General features: G+C 46.8%; 1 protein-coding gene and 1 long non-coding RNA gene across 13 annotated transcripts in view; both read left to right on the forward strand.

Moving 5' to 3' along the window:
* Positions 1 to 14,616, forward strand: part of PEBP4 (phosphatidylethanolamine binding protein 4) — a 285,395-nt gene that overhangs the window by 195,927 nt on the left and 74,852 nt on the right. The gene's annotated exons all lie outside the window — the stretch shown is intronic.
* Positions 1,811 to 5,605, forward strand: LOC144578935 (uncharacterized). The gene is made up of 2 exons (XR_013525508.1): positions 1,811 to 5,234; positions 5,501 to 5,605. It is a non-coding gene; the product is annotated as an uncharacterized LOC144578935 (long non-coding RNA).

Consider the following 14,616-nt stretch of genomic DNA (forward strand, 5'->3'; position numbering starts at 1 on the left):
TGCCTGGCGATTTATTTTTATTTTTCATAGATGTGGGGCCTCACTATGTTGCCCAGGCTGCTCTTGAACCATTGGTGTCAAGCAATCCTCCTGCCTTGGCCTCCCAAAGAATTAGGATTGCAGACATGAGCCACTGCACCCATCCCCTGCCTTGCACTTTTTTTTTAGGTGGAGTTTTGCTCTTGTTGCCCAGGCTGGAGTACAGTGGGCAATCTTGGCTCATGGCAACCTCTGCCTCCCAGGTTCAAGCAATTCTCCTGCCTCAGCCTCCAGAGTAGCTGGATTACAGGCATGTACCACCATGCCCAGCTAATTTTGTATTTTTAGTAGAGACAGGGTCTCTAGTTGGTCAAGCTAGTATCGAACTCCGGACCTCAGGTGATCCACCCGCGTCGTCCTCCCAAAGTGCTGGGATTACAGAAGTGAGCCACTGTGCCCAGCCCGCCTTGTACTTCTAAAAGATCAATGTAACTGCTATGTGGAGTGGCCCAAGGCAGCCATTTAAGAGACCATTTTGCTCCTTTGAGAGGGATGATGGTAACTTACACCAAGGCAAGAACTGTGGCCATGGAGAGAGCAGCCTCAGAACCTGTTGTGAGGTTGAGAGCCAACAGGGCATGCCAATGGATTAGACATAGAGGGTGAAGGATGGTGCGAGGATGGCCCCTGGCTCTGGGGCCTGAGTGAACAATGGTGCCCTTTACTGGAGGCCAGGAAGGTGAGGAGACAAGGGGGAGTCGCAAGCTCTGTCTTAGATGTGTTCATTCCTAGATGCTTTTATTTAATTTTATTTTTGAGATGGAATCTCGCTCTGTCACCCAGTCTAGAGGGCAGTGGTACTATCTTGGCTCACTGCAACCTCTGCCTCCCAGATTCAAGCGATTCTCCTGCCTCAGCCTCCAGGCCCGCACCATCATGCTTGGCTAATTTTTGTATTTTTAGTAGAGACAGGGCTTCACCATGTTGGTCAGGCTGGTCTCGAACTCCTGACCTCAGGTCTGCCCACCTTAGCCTCCCAAAGTGCTGAGATTACAGGTGTGAGCCACCGTGCCCAGCCAGAAATACCTTTTAGATTTCAAGTGAGAGATTGAAATGAGCCTGGAACTCCCAGGAGAGGCCAAGACAAGTGGCCTGGCTTTGGGATACGTAGCCAAAGGGCTACTGTCTCTTAAGGGGGCTGACTGTGTTGTGTCTGGGGCTATTCAAGGAGAAGTTGTCTGCCAGAGATTGGGCAAGAGGTTGGATTAGAGTGGCCCTCACATGCTGCGACTTTATAAACAAGCTTAACCCCCGCCCACGTAGACCAGAACACCATCCTGGGAGGAGAGTGAGGAGAAGCAGGGAGGCCTCATTGTACAGGGCTTTGGAGGCCATGAGGAGTCTGTTCTGCTGAGCAGGAAACTGAGTGATATTTCAGAAAGAGTTTGGGGCCAGAATTGGGAAGACACATACGCTGGGCCATTCGCTAGCTGGTGATGCTGCTACAGTCTCTGCCGCTCTGTGGGTCTCTATTACCTGACCTGCAAACAGAAACAGGGAGGTGGATTTTGGTGATAATGCCAGGCTCTGATCGTTTATAATGCCATACTTGATCCTCCACTGAGCAGTCCTCGACTTTTCTTTCTGCCAAAACGCTCGTATGCACAACACACTCCCCTGGGCCTCAGAACACATAAAACAAGCTCCACGTTCCCCACAACTCCCTGCGCGCCCGCTCTCCGAGTAACAAAGGGTTTTGGAACACCGATGAGAGTGGCATTATTAGAGGGAGAATGTGGAAGCCACTCTCATTTATTTGAGAAGAGAAATCACTCTCTGGGGCTTTATTATTAGCAACAGCTGCCTGGGAACCCACTTCTCTAGTGATTTGGGACCTGTGATTGGAACTTGTGTCAGGTCAGTGCTGCAAAGCTCAGCTACAGACCACAGAAGACCAGGATGGGCATTGAGCCTGGGCAAGGCCTGAACAGCTCTCATTTAAGGAGAAGGAGTCAGCTGGCAGCTTTGTGCAGAAACTGGAGAAGGACAAGCCCCATGGCAGGAGACGTGCTGGGGGGCAGCTACAGGCAGGCAGGGTGAGAGGCAGGCTTGGCATGGGGGTAGTGGGGATACATGGGGAGGCCCAGGGGTCTCCTGGGGCTCCCCTGCCAACCTCCACTTAGAAGGATCAAGGTGGAGCTGGTGTGGAAGAAATCAGAGGCTGAGGGGCAAAGAGCCGGTGGCCAAGAGTCAGGACAAACACCCTCCTCCTGCAGGGGGTTCTGTGGTTTCCCAGAGAGATGAGGAGGAGGAACCCGCAGTCCAGAGCGCCTGGGAAGAATCTGGAGATGCTGGGAGGTGGGGGAGGGGCAGCAGGGAGGGACTTCAACACGGTAGAAGGACAGATGCCCAGAGGTCACTGGGCTGCTGGCCCGTCAAGCCCTTGACGAAGAATTGGCTTTTTCCTTTCAAAGAGGGTGGAAGTCACTGTTTTCTTGTCTCAGTTGATGAATAGATTCTGGGTGGCAGGAGTCACCATAGAAACAGGTGCTATCTTAAGCAAATGAGCCTTATTAACCTTAAGAGTGGTGGAGTTTTCACAAGATTGCACATACAGGGTAGGAGGGAGAGCGGGGTTTGGTGGGGGAGGGCCTTGGTGGCTGGGAGCTGGGCTGCTGTGGCTCTGGGTGTGGAGGCTTGTGTGTGTGTATGTGTGCATGCGCGTGTGTATTGCATGTGTATGGACGCCCATCTACATGTGCTTTTGCAAAACCATCTCCCAAGGGGTGAACTCAGGTTGTGTCTTTTCCCTAAGAAATACACATTTCCCCCAAAAAATCCTTCATCTCTTTGGGAGCCAGCCTGAAGGCAGCAGAGGCCAGGATCCCTGACACTACCCCTCACCCTTTCCCCAACTACTTTCCCCTCAGTTTCTGCATGCATCTTCCTGTCTACTTCACACCAGGAACAGGTACCTCCCCGAGGACAGCCAGGAAGCAGGGACCTCTTATCTCCAGGAAGCAGTTGGTGCAGTGGTGCATGCAGGGATACTGATACCAGGTGGACCTGGGTCTTTATGACTGCTCCATGAGTCTGAACCTGCCTCTGTGAGCCCCAGTCTGTAAAAGATACCCCATAGGGCTGATGTGAGGCTCCAGTGAGATCATGCACATCCACCTGAAGTGTCTCCCCAGCCCTCCCCGCTGTGACTAGGGGCTCACTCTTCTCAGGCACCGCTGTGACTTCACAAAGGTTGTTAATTAACCTCAGGGTTAATTTTTCCCCAGCATGATCTTATCAGTCAACAGATTTCCACTCTCCATGAGTTCTGTGCTCTGCTAGGTCCTGGAGGAGGCGTAGACGGTTAAGATTAAGAGCCTTCCCTTGGGAAGGTTGGATGGGCAGGGAGGATGTGGAGTGGCAGAGGTGGGTGGGGCCTTGAAGATGAGTAGGATTGGGGTAGGCAGGGAGGAAAGCATCCAAAGAAAGGGGGCATGTATTTGTCTCCTGAGGCAAAGGCAGCCCAAATCTGAACTTTTCCTAGGTTAGGAAATGTTATATAAGAAAAGAAATTGGCATTCTCCCACAGCGTCTGGGAGTTGCATGCACTGGCTCTAAGAAGCACGACTGCTGCCCTCTGCAGCCCCTCCCTGGGCAGGACACTCAGCTCCCGTATCAGGTCACCTGCCCCAGTCCTGCTGTAATCCCAGGGAATAAACCGAGACTCTTATCCCAGAGGCCCTGCGGAATCATCCTGTGAGACTCTGCAATGTAGTCCCTGCAGCCTGAGGTGCAGTTTTCCCGGGAGACAAGGCAGAGCCAGCCTGCCCAGGGACCGTACCACGGTGGGCACAGCAATGAGGGGACATTGATTTTCCCTTGCCATGGAGAGTGAAGAGTCACAACTCATGCCTGAAGTGGGGACAGGGCTAATGGCACAGATGAGGGACACTTCCCTGTGTCAGATATTTCTAGATCTTAGAGCTAGAAAAGCCCTTGAATCCATCTGGTTCTACCCTTCCATTTCATGGATGAAGAAACAGGTGCAGGGTCATAGAAGATTATCAGTGCAGAGTGTGGATGAGAATCGAGGTGTCCCAGCTCTTAGTGCTACTCCTCCTCCTGTCTCCTGCCCAATCCAGCATATGGTAAGCAGGCCCAGGGTAGTCCCAGACTGATTAACCAAGACTCCAGGCATACCAAGACACAGCAAACGTTGTTTAGGTCAGACTACAATCCAGAAGAAAGCAAAAGTCTACCCTGAGCTGCTCGGGTCTCACCCCTCTCTTTTAGAAACAAAAGTTTGGCATTTTGTTAGCCTTTCCTGGCCTCTGCCGATGACTGCAATTTTAGAAGTTGCAGAAAAGTTCTCCCAATCCACCCATTCCCAGCTCCCAGATGATCTTCCCCATTGGCTTTAGAGGTGCCTAAAATTTCTTGATAGCAGGGAAAACATCATAACATAATTGAGAATAAGGCTGGAAAGGGCTAGTCACGGGGGAGAGTTCATGGACTGACTTAAGCCCAAAATGCCAAGCAACAGTAAACAACATTGGACTTTGGACTGGGCCACTCAAAGGAAAATGGAGCAGGAGGCCACCGCCACAATGACAGAAAGTGAGAGATGAGGAAGGGAGGACGGCAGGAGGGGAAGATCAAAGGAAAGGAAGGGATCTCCCCCTTACTGTGTCTTCCTGAAAAATCCACGCACATTCCTCTGTACCAGCTGCTCCAAAACATGAGGCCGCTCCCTTTCCCAGTATTTTTATTGTACCCAAGTCTTAATTCATAGGCATGGCTGGACGCGGTGTCTCACTCCTGTAATCCCAGCACTTTAGGAGGCCGAGATGGGTAGATCACTTGAGGTCAGGAGTTTGAGACCAGCCTGGCCAACATAGTGAAACCCTGTCTCTACTAAAAGTACAAAAATTAGCCGGGCATGGTGGTGGCCACTTGTAATCCTAGGTACTTGGGAGGCTGAGGCAAGAAAATCACTTGAACCTGGGAGGCAGAGGTTGCAGTGAGCCAAGATCATGCTACTGCACTCCAGCCTGGGTGACAGAGTGAGACTTCGTCTCAAAAAAGAAAAAAAAAATTATAGCCATGACCACGTGATGATGCAGGAGATCAGTGCTATTGAAGAAAGCTTATTACTCACAGTTCCCAAGAGGAGGCGCTGGACCATGCCACAAAGGGCTCCGCAGGGAGACACCAGGGTCATCAGGAAGAGGAAAACATGGCCCAGAGCCTTTATGGTAGGTTCCGCATGAAGGAATGGGCATGCAGGTGAGCAAGTTGAACAGCTTAGGACTGGCTTGTTTGCATAATGTCAGCAGGCTCTGCACCACAGGGGTGATCCCTTGCTGTCTGGTAGCTGGCCCTGGGGTGATTCAGGGAAGGGGAACACTGGTTTGGTGTGTGAGAGTAGATATAGGTGGTGGTTGGGGGAATGCACTCTGGATTGGTTAGTTTGTACATGGAAGGTGCATTCACCAGCAGGCTGTTTACTGTCTCTCTCTAGGAATTTGCTAGCCCTGGGAAGAATATTCTCTCCAGAATTAGCAAGGCTCCAGGATATGAAAGCACCATAAAACCCAGAAAATAAAAAGCATGATGAATACACCCAGGACCTCCCTCCTATCCGAGTGCTGCTCTTTTCTGGAAGTTGTACTCAAAATTCCCCTCATTTGGGATGCTTTCCTGATGACTCCAAACCTTCTCTCCTTCTCTGGCTTCCCTCTTAGCACTCAGTCTGTGCCACACGATTTAGCACCTGATTCCATGCTGCCTTGTCTCCTAGTTGTCCCAGGGCACTTGCCCTCATTTCTTAGCCCCTGGGGCAGACTCTTCTCGCCTCCCTCCTGCACCCATGCATGGCCAGCCCTATGCCCAGAGCACTGCCGATGATGTTGGCACCAGCCCTTTCCTGCCATCATCCTGGTCGGAGTACTCACTCAGACCACCTGATTTTTCATACTCTCATCTCAGGACGCTGAGGACGAGGGAGATCAATGATTTGACTCAAAGTCAGTGAACTGTCATGATACACTACATCATCGTCCCTATGACAGACAGCAGCAAGACTATTTTACCGCAGTTCCTCCATGACGACATGGACTCTACGGGGGTCTGCCAACAGCCTCCTCCAGGAAATACACATCCTCCACCAACAACTGGCCCTCCACAGCTTCTCACCATCAGCAGCTTACTTACCCCTACCTCCAATCCTGCTCGCTTACCGTCCCCTTCCCCGAATACCCTTTTCCTTCTTCTCTCCCAAAATAAAGTTCTTCCCACTTTCCAAACTCTGCTAAAAGGCCACCATATCGCTTTCAGAACTGCCCTGTTCTCTTCTGCCAATGAGTTCACTGACTTGGAGTCAAGTTGTTCATCCCCCTTGGCCCCCAGTGTCCTCCCAAGTAAAGTGAAGAGCTGGCCTACATGACCACCTGGGTCCCTTGTGTTGGTGGTGGGGGTTTTTTTGTTTGTTTTTGGGGGGTTTTCTGCACTCATATATTCTGACTTATTTTTATTTTTATAGATTTAGGGGTACAAGTGCAGTTATGTTGCCTGGATCTATTGCATAGTGGTGAAGTCTGGCTTTTAGTGTATTCGTCACTCAAATAGTGTACGTCATATCCAATAGGGAGAATTTCGTTCCTCTCCCACCTCCCTCCCTCCCTCCCACCTGTTAGAGTCTACGGTGTCTATTATTCTTCTCTGTATGTCCATGAGTAGCTATTGTTTAGTTCTCACTTATAAGTGAGAACGTGGTTTTTGGCTTTCTGTTTGAGTCATTTCCCTTAGGACAATCTAGGCCCCTTTTGGCTCTAACCATCTTAGGTGCTGACATTGTCTATATATCTCTTCCTTGGTATGCAGCAAGTACTTCTTCTTAGGCAGAGAATAGGGCTTTTGTGCCTGGCGTATCTTTCCCCAAGTGCCAGCACAGAGCGCTGCCTGGCGGAAGCCTTCCCAGCTGCTGATTACCGACTGCACTGTTGGCAATGGTAACAGTCAGAGACAATTCCGCTCAACTTAACCATGATTTACTGAGCACGCCCTCTGAGTTCAGTGCTCTGCTGGGCACTGTGTGGGGCTTCAGAAGGGTAGGATTCAATTCCTGCCCTCAAGGAACTCAAAACCCAGTGGAGAAATGAATTCCACACTCATGCGCACATAAACACACACACACATACTTGAGAATTGCTGAGAAAACTGGGCCAATCTGTAGGTTAAACAGTCTGATATTTGTACCAGTGTGAGTCACTGCTTTTAATCCCTTATTCTGGATTTGCCAATATTAGACTCTTAAGTGTCCACCAACACAGCAATGTGAGGCCACCCGTGAGTATCGAGTGTCCGCCATGTTGCAGGACACTGTGCTGCCCACTTTGGGCTTGGAGAACATACCTTTGGGATTTGTTCAGTACCATTCCAGTTGTAAACCTTCCTACCTTATCGACCTCTTAACCACAGAAATGTCCAGAAATTCTCACATTTCAGCATACAAACACACCTCCTAAAATGTCTTTGACACTCAGAAGCACCCATACAAAAAATCTTATCCATGTGCATTGATTTTTTGGTTCAGAAAACATGGTAAATTTATTATGTTTTATACTAGTAAGTGGTGTAAAATGTCGTTAAAATATTACCCAGTAAATGTGAAGCATTTAAATGGAAAAAAATCTTTCAGGTAGAATGTAAAATACTTGAATATTTGGAGAGATACATCATAAGTTCACAAATCAACATTCCCCAAATTAATTTTCACATGTGCTCATTATTGACAAAAAGGAATTTTTATTGTAACTTGACAAAATGATTTTTTTTGGAACTTAAGGTGATTCTAAGGTGCACCCTGGATGGGGAAAACCTGTAAGGAATATTTGAGAAAATTTTGTAATAGAGAACTAATAAGGGAAGGTTAGGAAGCGTACTTGTACTTCTTGTTATAAAAATATAATAATTAAAAAGGAGGCACTGGGCAGAGAATACATGGACATATCACTGAATAGAAAGATCTGAAACAGATTAAAATACATATTGATAGTATAATAAAGAAGCGATGAAAAACTGAAAAGAAAGGACTGATTATTCCATAAATGGTTTAGGGATGATTGACTATCCATTTGGGAAATAAATAAATAAATGTTGATGCTCTTTCTCAGACCATAATCAAAGGAAGTTCTAAATGGATTCGCTGTTTAAATGTTTAAAGTCAAACCATAATAGAACCAGAAGAAAATAGACATTCATATTTCTCTGATCTCAATATGGAAAAATACCTCTTCACATGTACATGCAAAAGCAGAAGTGAAACAATGGACCAATCTGCGCTCATAAAACCTTCAAACTTCTGTAAACAAAAACCTCTAAAGATAAAGTTAAAAAGCAATCAATACATTGATAAAATGTGAAATATACAATAAGGGTTATTGTCTTTAACCTGTAAGGCACTTACAGATCAGTAAGATAATAATTGTATAGTCAGCTCGGCATGGTGGCTCACACTTGTAATCTCGGGACTTTGGGAGGCTGAGGCGGGCATATTACTGGAGGCCAGGAGCTCAAGACCAGCATGGCCAACATGGCAAAACCCTGTCTCTACTAAAAATACAAAAATTAGCTGGGCATTGGTAGCTTCTGCCTATAGCCCCAGCTACTGGGGAAGCTGAGGCATTGCTTGAACCTGGGAGGCAGAGGTTACAGTGAGCTGAGATCAAGCTACTGCATTCCAGCCTTGGCAGCAGAGTGAGACCCTGTCTCAAAAAAAAAAAAGAAAAATTATATGTACCTTACAGGGTTGTTGAAAGAAGCAAGAAATAAAGCAGTCTATAAAGTACATGGGACAATATCTGGCATACAGTAGACACTCAATAAATGTTTGCTGTTATTTATTTTTAACCAATAGAAAAATAGTAAGTAGAAAAATGAGCAAAGGACTTGAATAGGAAATTTTCTCTGAAGAAATACAATATAAAGATATGAAAAATGAAAATCTGCCCTGGCAATTGGAAATGCAAACAAAACCCAGAAATCATCACCACCTCTCCCTACCTCACCCCAACTGTGGCCATTACATTGGCAATGTTTAGATTTTTTGTTTGTTTGTTTTTTGGTTTTTTTTTGAGATGGAGCTTCGCTCTTGTTACCCAGGCTGGAGTGCAATGGCGCGATCTCGGCTCACCGCAACCTCCGCCTCCTGGGTTCAGGCAATTCTCCTGCCTCAGCCTCCTGAGTAGCTGGGATTACAGGCACACGCCACCATGCCCAGCTAATTTTTTGTATTTTTAGTAGAGACGGGGTTTCACCATGTTGACCAGGATGGTCTCGATCTCTTGACCTCGTGATCCACCCGCCTCAGCCTCCCAAAGTGCTGGGATTACAGGCTTGAGCCACCACGCCCGGCCTGTTTTGTTTTTTTAAAAGATAAATAAATAAAATGTCATCCAGTGTCTTCTCATATAGTGCTGGTGAGAGTGTAAATTGTTAAAAACCCTTTTGCCGTTGTTTGGCTGTATGCATCAAACATCAAACGCCTTTAAAATGTATATAGCTTTCAGCCCAACAATCTCCGTCTAGAAATTTACACTAAATTTATAAAAAGAATGATATCTATCAAACTAAGGCAGGACGTGTTCTGTGTTGGATAATTATTAAGGAAATTGTAATGGATGTGAGCAAAAATTCATCTGCAATGCTACTCACTCCTGTCTTGTTTATAATAGTAAAATGTTAGAAATGACCTATTTGTCCAACAAGACACAATTGGTAAATAAATTATGCTATATGGACTATTATGCAACAGCCAGGCATGGTGGCTCATGCCTGAAATCTCAGCACTTTGGGAGACTGAGCAGGGCAGATCACTTGAGGTCAGGAGTTCAAGACCAGCCTGGCCAACATGGTGAAACACCACCGCTACTAAAAATGGAAAAAAAAAAAAAAAAACTGGGACATGGGGGCATGTGCCTGTAATTTCAGCCACATGGGAGGCTGAGGCAGGAGAAGCACTTGAACCCAGGAGGCAGGGGTTGCAGTGAGCCCAGATTGCACCATTGCACTCCAGCCTGGGTGATGGAGTGAAAATCTGTCTCAAAAAAAAAAAAAAAAAAAAAGAATATTATGCAACCATTAAAATGGTTGAGGATGAATATATAAGGACATTAGTAAAATACTTTTGCCACTTTTTTACATGAAAAGAAAAAGCAAATGAAAAGTATTTAGAGCACAACTCATTTTTGTTCCATGGGGAAAAGAAACTGGAAAGTGTGTGCACCAAAATGTCGATAAGTACGTCTGGGTAGCAGGATTATGGGTGATTTTTATGTTCTTTGGGCTTAGCTGTTTTTCCAAATTTTCTATAATTATATCGTTTTGTAATCCAATTTTAAAATTGTACTTAAAAATTAAATTGCTGGGCAGGAAAAATTTGATTATCACAATTATGGTGGGGAACAGAAAGAGAATTAAGTAAGGGCCCCACTCCAAGGAGTCTGTGGTTCCTTTTGGGAGCATTTGAGCATCACCTCTGCTGAGAGCCACCTGCCCCCACTCCACACCGCAAGGCCCCTACAGCACCCTATACACACCTCTGTCATATACCTGGCTCTCTGCTTGCAATTACAGATTAGCTTGCTGGTCTCTCTACTGGGCCAAGAGCTCCTATGGGCAGAGCTGGGGTCCTTCCTTCCTCTTCACATCCGTAGAAATTCCATGAGTGTTCCTTGAAAGAGCAACATAGACTTAGAACAAAATTTGCTACCTATCAAAATAAGGCAGCACCTGTGAAGCACTGGGTGAATCACACAGAAGGTAGGATGAGCTCGTAAGAGGGCATCTTTGGTTATGACTGGGATGAGCAGGGAAGGCTTTATGGAAGAGGAAGACATTGAAAAATCACCCGGAACCATGGAAAGGATATGACCAAGGACACGGCCCATTATCACTGTTGCCACTTAGTAAAGATCTAAGGCCACAAAGCAGGGGTCGCACCAACCCTCATCCCCAACTCTTTTATCTCCACCTTGGAAGCACCGGGAAGTATTCTCTGGGGGTAAGGCCCTGCAGCCCTGAGGCATCACAGCAGGGAACCCTAATGCCACCTTGGTTTGCCGCTGTTGCACCCAAATGGGTATCTCTCCTGGATTAAGAGAGTACTGATCTATTGACCCAGCCAGCTCCATGACTGTCCGTGCGGATTTCCTCACATGTGTTTGGAAACCTTGTGCTAAAAATCCAAGTTGGGCGCTATGGCTCACATCTGTAATCTTCTTTGCACTGTAAGCAATTTGGGAGGCTGAGGCAGGTGGATTGCCTGAGCTCAGGAGCTCCAGACCAGCCTGGGCAGCATAGTGAGATCTTGTCTCTATCAAAAAAAAATAATAATAATGTTCTTTTAATTAGCCAGGTGTGGTGGCGTGTGCCTGTAGTCCCAGCTACTCTGGAGGCTGAGGCAGGAGAATCAATTGAGTCTAGGAGGTCAAGGCTGCAGCGAGTCTCATTTTTAAATGTTAGCCCCCTAAGGCGGCAGGGGCTTTGTCTCACTTGTTTATTGCTATACCCTCAGGCCTAGGACAGTGCTTATTAAATGTTTGTTGAATACATTAGATATGATAACTTAAATATTGGCTTCCAGGAGTCTGCACTGAATTACACGTATATGTGATGACTATATATACACTTCTGTGGCTGCCTTGTGAATATGCATTATGTGTTTGTACGTAAAATATGTAGAGGACCCTAAAATGAATGTGCATGCGTGTGCACGCGCACACACAAGCACGCGCAAACGCAGAGAGAGTTTGGGGAAATATCAAAAGGAGCTTTCTCTGGAGTCAATCGCACCCTTGGAGGATTCCAATAAAATAGAATTTGGATGGTGTCACAAATAAATTTGCCTTTCTAAAAGCTCCCAAATTAAAATTTGAGAGAGGGTTGAGCATGAGGACAGGATGGCAATGCGCAGATATGAATCTGCTTTATTTGTACGGCTCAAAACTCCTCTCTGTACCATTTGCGGGTGAGGAAAGAAGGCTGCAGGACAGGAGACAAGATGAGAAGCTCTGAGGCTGCTCCCTTCTCTGCTCCTCAGCCTGAGCTTCTCCAGGAGCCCACTGGATGGGGCAGCCCCTTTCCCTTGCACCCCCGGAAGCCTGTGGAATCCAGCTCTTTCTGTATGTGTTTGGGGTGGGGAGGTTTGTTGTCTGCATGAAGAGGCAACCCTTTAGGGCAATGGTGCAGTGACATTACCCGGCTTAGCTCTCTAGTCCTCTGGTCCTCTGGCCAATCAAAGGGCACTGGCTAACCACCCCCACCTCCCCCCAGAAATAAAGTGACTGCTGTCATATTGTTCCAGTATCTTAAGCCCTGGGGGGGAGGTCATCAGGTGTCCCAGTTACTCACAGAGCCCAGTGCCGCCTGCTAAAGACTGTATTTAAGGGTAATGTAAACAGTTTGATCTTTAAAGTACCCTGGATGCATAATATCTATACATAGTTCTTGAATTTTTCTTCTAAAAACAATTAGCCAAAAAGCCCTTTTTATATGATATTTGCAACTACACTGACAGTAACAGCAATTAAACCCCGTCTGCTTGCTGAGAAAGGAGCCAACTCTTCATTTCTCCAGAAGCCTGTAAAATGTACAAATTCAGAACTAGAACACTGAGCCTTCAAAGGTAGCCGCCAGACCCTTCAAGGTCAGGCCCCAGCCCAGCTTTTATTTCCCCCTTAATGATCCCATCATCCCAACCCCACAACCAGCAACCCAAAAATATCCCTGGTGTTTTCTGCCCCTGCTAAGCTGTGGCTCTGCTTGGGGGCCTTGCCTGGGATGTCTTCCTCCCTCATACCCCTCTTCCCCCACTGGTATGTTAAGGCAGGGTTCAAATCCCACCAATGTATGCTGGTTTCCTGGTCTATCTCAGCCATCGGGTCTCTCCTCGTCCCTTGAATTCCTGTATCTACACCCTCAGGAGGTGCTTCCACATGGCCTAAGGCTAATCAGTTCTATAGGTCTCTGCCCACCTCTGGACTGTGACCTCCTTAAGGGCAAAACTGTACCTAGCTCTCTACCTGCACCTGTGATGGATGGAAGGAAGGAAGGAAGGAAGGAAGGAAGGAAGGAAGGAAGGAAGGAAGGAAGGAAGGAAGGAAGGAAGGAATCATCAAACAGCCCATGCAATGGTTGAAGGATGACAAAAAGAAATTAACAGGCATATGAAATAAAGACCAAATCTCCAGGTCTGAGACTTAGAGAGGGGTAAGGGGGAGACGCAGGGAGATCTACTAGCAGGCTATGCAGTGGTCCGGGAGAGGGACGACGGAGTGGCCATGGGGTCAGTGGGCCGTGGGGCCAATAAAGAGACAGTGGACTCCCCATGCTGGAAGGCCAGGCCCAACACCCTCTCTCTTGCATCCGAAAGCATGCTACAGAATTAACAAATCAACATGGACGACAGAGCCTCTGCCGTTTTGCCTATGCTCCCAAGGTTGAGCTTGGTAAAAATGAGGTGCTGTCTTTGCACTGTGGGGGGTTAGCAGAGTAGGAGGCGGAGAGGAATCTTTTCTGGAGGAAGGAGAAGCATATCTGTCACAAAGTGACAAGGTGATCATCCATTTCTTGGGAAGACAGTGAAGCCTAGATGTAGGCCACCCAGAGACTGATTTCCCTTTGGGGCACTGGATCAGCTCCCATAGGACCCCCATGCTGCTGGAGACATTGGCCCAGAGCTCTGCAGTGGACCCAGGTACTTGCCTGTGGCCTGGAGCAGCTTTGAACTGCAAAGGTCTTCAGGGGTTGGGTGGAAGGGAAGAGCCCACAGCCCTACCTCAGGGGGCTTAGGAATAGAATCATCTCTTAAGTATCAGCAGAGTCTCTCTGACGGGGAGACTGGAAGACCCTAGTTTGAGGCTGGCACCCACCCCTATCCTTGACTAGTCACTGCCTAGACTTCCTTAGGAGCCTGAATTTCTTCATCTTGAAAAAAGTGAGGAGGTTGGGCCTGACAATGTCTTGGGTGATTTCCGCTTCTAAAATTCTATAGTTTCAGAATTTCTCCACTCCCTTGACTCACTGACAGCCTACTCTCCATCCTAATGCCTTAAAAATTCCTGTGAACACACTTAGTGTATAACTGTCTTTCTGTTTCATTTTTTAGTTACATTATTCTAGATAATACTCTTCTTGCTTGCCAAGAAAAGAAAAAAAAATGACATTAATTAAAGATTTGGTCTGTGTCCTAATCAAAAATTTTGAAAATGAATGTATCATACTGTACGTTCTGCAGTGTAGCCTGCTTTTTTACTTAGCAATATATCATTAACATTTCCCCATGTCAACACATAATCTTCTAAACCATGATTTTCAGTGCAGAAGTAGTTTACCATATGGATGTACTATAATTTACTCAGCCAATCCTCTACTATTGGACATTAGGTTGTGTCTATTTTTTTTTATATTATCACCAACGCTACAATGAACAAAGTTGTGAATCCACAACTCTTCATTCACCTCTGTGGTGACTTTCTGAGAATAAATTCTCAGAGGTCAAAGGTTTGGCGTACTTCAAAGGCTCCTCAGTACAGGTTACTAAAATGCCATCCAAAATTTAGAATGTCTATCAATTCA

This window comes from Callithrix jacchus, chromosome 13, assembly GCF_049354715.1.
Source record: "Callithrix jacchus isolate 240 chromosome 13, calJac240_pri, whole genome shotgun sequence".
Classification (NCBI taxonomy): domain Eukaryota; kingdom Metazoa; phylum Chordata; class Mammalia; order Primates; family Cebidae; genus Callithrix; species Callithrix jacchus.